Source organism: Schistocerca americana, chromosome 3 (genome assembly GCF_021461395.2).
Source record: "Schistocerca americana isolate TAMUIC-IGC-003095 chromosome 3, iqSchAmer2.1, whole genome shotgun sequence".
NCBI lineage: Eukaryota > Metazoa > Arthropoda > Insecta > Orthoptera > Acrididae > Schistocerca > Schistocerca americana.
The window spans coordinates 523,772,756-523,777,057 of NC_060121.1; the positions used below are offsets into that span (position 1 = coordinate 523,772,756).

The 4,302-nt window shown below is 48.3% G+C and overlaps 1 pseudogene; it reads left to right on the forward strand.

Moving 5' to 3' along the window:
- The first annotated feature begins 3,563 nt into the window (after positions 1-3,563).
- On the forward strand, positions 3,564-3,681 carry LOC124607832 (annotated as a pseudogene).
- The last annotated feature ends 621 nt before the right edge of the window (positions 3,682-4,302 follow it).

Consider the following 4,302-nt stretch of genomic DNA (forward strand, 5'->3'; position numbering starts at 1 on the left):
TCGTCGGAGTGATGGATTGGGACTAGGGGATTGGGACATCGACAAATCTTCGTCGGACTGAGGGATTGCAACATCGACAAATTAATTTTGGGACAGAGTATTTTTTTTTATCGATTAGAGAGACAATGTCGTCAAGCAGGGAGTCTGTACTTTACACATGGATGGTCAACTGGATACTTTACAACTATCATGAACTAGCAAAGCATCGCTTAATGCACTCACTAAAAAATTGTTCTCTTGCAGTATGGTGCTCCATATTTAAATGAACAAGTCCATCCGGAACTTTAACTATAACGTTGGTCCTATACTGTGATGGTGACTCCTTCAGATGAGGTCACGAACTGGGGCAGAGCTCTAGCTAGGTCGCTAGTATATTGACGTCAGCGTGAGGGTGCTGCTGTGCTGAGAGGGGAGGCGTGGTCTTGTGGAGCTCCTCCAGTACGTCATTGCGGACTGCAGCGAGCCCTCGCTAATGTCTCTGTTATCGATTCGCGTTGGCAGTTTTGCTGTGGCAAAGCGATCTCTGTACTATACCACACTTATTAATACATTTCATTCTGTACCCCTGAAGGCAGAGCGGGATTCAACAGCCTAAGCTTTAGAAGCCATATACCACGCGAGCTGATAGTGGAGCGGAGGGAGTCGTAATAAAGAATATTAGGAGGAGGTTTCCAGTTTCGACAAATTCTTACAACCAAGTGGAACCCCACAAAAATCTTAGTTGGAATATGGGATTTGGACATCGACAAATCTTCGTCGGACTGAGGGATTGGGACTAGGGGATTGGAACATCGACAAATCTTCGTCGGACTGAGGGATTGCAACATCGACAAATTATTTTTGGGACAAAGTTTTTTTTGTCGATTACAAAGACAATGTCGTCAAGCAGGGAGTCTGTACTTTACACACGGATGGTCAACTGGCACAGACGCAGTGACTCTGTAGTGACAGCTAGAGGCGGCCACCAGTTGGGCGGTAGCGTCGCGAGTGATCCAGTTTGTCCTGTGTTTGGTGGGCCAGGGCGTGGCGTGGTCCGGGACCTTGAACCAACGGGAAGGAGCAGAGCAGAGCAGAGAAGGCGGCAGCCAAGGCCGCGCGCTGGCCTTGGCGGCGGACAGGGCGGGGCCGGCCGCTGCGCGTAACGGCGACCCGGCCGCCGCCGCGAAACCAGACACTGCCACCGCCGCTGCCGCTACCTGCCGGCCTAGCGGTGGCGTGGTGACGTCTCCCGTGCTGCCAGCGTCGCAGCCCTCTCCGCAAACCCGCAACGGGACTTCCTAATGGCAGCCGTCCCTCCCTGCTTCCACTCCGTTTTTCCAGGATATCGGCACGCTTGAGACAGCATGCGCTATCTGTTATGTTCCAAAACGACGGAAAAAAGGGTCTTTTCCGGGGCTCATACCTCGGGTTCTATTGGTGATGGAGAGGTAGGATCACGTGTCATGGATAGCTGTCGGGTTAGGACTACTTCTATACCCAACAGAAGGATCGTCTTACTGTACGTGTGCTGCACCACAGAGTCAAAATTTGAATACTGCACGCTTCCACCAGTTTTGACAAATGGAACAAATCGAGAGGTTCTTTCTCCAGTATTTGTAGATATGGTCTGCCGTGAGGGCAGAAGAAAGTTGGTGTATATTTAAAATGTCGATTTTAATTTTTTTATGGAAAAATGTTGTTTGGGGTTATCTCATTTATTTTATGTATGCACCACTGACTTTAGTTGACTATAACTATTTTTAAATTGTTTTAGAATAATTTACTGTGTGAGGACACTGAGATAACGAAACTCATGGGGTACCCACTAATATCGTTTCGGACCTCCTTTTGCCTGACGTAGTGTAGCGGCTCGACTTAACGTGGACTCACAAGTCATTGGAAGCCTCTGCATAAATACTGAGCCGCCCATAACTTCGAAAGTGTTGGCAGAGCAGGATTTTGTGTACGAACTGATCTCTCGATTATGTCCCGTAAATATTCGATAGGCTTCATGTCACCGGCCGTTGTGGCCGAGCGGTTCTAGGCGCTTCAGTCCGGAGCCACGCGACTGCTGCGGTCGCAGGTTCGAATCCTGCCTCGGGCATGGATGTCTGTGATGTCCTTAGGTTAGTTAGGTTTATGTAGTTCTGAGTCTAGGGGACTGATGACCTTAGATGTTAAGTCCTATACTGCTTAGAGCCATTTGAACCATTTTGAGCTTCGTGTCGGGCGATCCGGATAGCCAAATCATTCGCACGAATTGTCAAGAACGTTTTTCATAGCAATTGCAAACGGTTATGGCCCGATGACATGGTGCATTATCCATCGTAGTTTGGGAACAGATGGTCTCCAAGTAGCCGAACATAGCCATTTGCATTCAGTAATCAGTTCAGTTGGCCCAGAGGACCCGGTCCAATCCTTATAAACACAGGCCACACCATTACGGAGCCACCAGCAGCTTGCACAGTGCCTTGTTGATAACTGGTTTCCATGACTTCGTGAGGTCTGCGCCACAGAACCCTACCGTCAGCTCTTACCAACTGAAATCGAAACTCATCTGACCAGACCACGTTTTTCCAGTCTCTAGGGCACAACCGATATGATCATGAGTCCAGGGGAAGCACTGCAGGCGGTGTAGTGCTGTTAGGAAAGGCACTCGCCACGGTCGTCTGCTGCTGCAGCCCATGAATGGCAAATTTCGCAGCACAGTTCTAACGGATACCTTCGTCGTACGTCCAACGTTGATTTCTGCGGTTATTACACGCAGTGTTACTTGTCTGTTAGCACCGACGGCCCTACGCAAACGCCGCTGCTCACTATCGTTAAGCGAAGGCCGTCGCCACTGCGTTGTCCTTGGTGAGACGTAATACCTGAAATTTGGTATTCCTGTTGACTCTCAAGACTGTAGATCTTGGAATATTGAATTCCCTAACGATTTCCGAAATGGACTGTCCCATGCGTCTAACTCCAACTACCACTCCGTGTTCAAAGTCGGTTAATTCCCGTCGTGCGGCCGTAATCACGTCGAAGACCTTTCGACATGAATCACCTGAGTGATTACTGCTCTTCCAATACACTGCTATTTTATACCTTGCGTACGCGATACTTCCGCCATCTCATGACTTTTGTCACCCCAGTGTAACTTCTACAGGTTTTATGAGCGCTTCTTCAGTTACGACGAGATATATCGGGGACTGTTTGTTCTAGGAGGCGTTGATATATGATGATTTATAATAAACCTTCTGCTGCATAGGTAGGCTTGACTGGTCGCTGTGATATCACTTCCTGTTTGTGGTGTCACGCATGGTAGCATATACGTATTGTAAGGCGCATTACACCTTTCGTTGAGTATATTTGGACTTGTTGCTCATTCAGCTGTGTTTCTCTCTTTAATGCGACTCTACCAAAGGGACTGGTTTCCATGACTTCGTGAGGTCTGCGCCACAGAACCCTACCGTCAGCTCTTACCAACTGAAATCGAAACTCATCTGGTATGAAGAAATAATGGAAATAGATTCTACATAACATGTCCTGTTGGATTTTTCATCTAAGACAATGAGATTATGGCGAGTAATACTGAAAAAGCCAACGGCCTTGCCGTAGTGGTAACACCGGTTCCCGTCAGATCACCGAAGTTAAGCGCTGTCGGGCTGGGATACCACTTGGATGGGTGACCATCCGGTTTGCCTAGTGCTGTTGGCAAGCGGGATGCACTCAGCCCTTTTCAGGCAAACTGAGGGGCTACTTGATTGAGAAGTAGCGGCTCCGGGCTCGGAAACTGACATACGGCTGGGAGAGCGGTGTGCTGACCACATGCCCCTCCATACCCGTACCAGTGACGCCTAAAGGCTAAGGATGACACGGCGGTCGGCCAGAACTGGTAAGGTCCAGAAACCTGTTCTGATGGAGTTTAGTTTAGTAGGAGGCCTTCTTGCTGCACAAAAAAATAATTGAAATTGTGTCTCCTCCTCTCCGCTACCCAGTGTTAATCATCGGCGTAGCAAATGTTGCAATTTATTTTTGAGACATAACATTTAATGAAAGTGGTTACCTGCGGCTTCAGTACTTGGACCCCTTCACCTTTGAAACCTTTCTCACTTTCCGCTTACTGGGCCGCAGAGAACCAACAATCTAAAAATTCTCGTGAAACTGCCTTAAGTGTCGGTAAATGGAGGGTGTTTGATGTTGACGTATTGTCAAACCATTGCCATGAATGTACAAATGTGGGCACCAATACGGGAAAGAAACAACTGCGTGAAGACAACTGTCAGAAAACATATGAGGGATGCAGTGCAGGAATGGAAAGCGCTTCAGCTGTGAAGG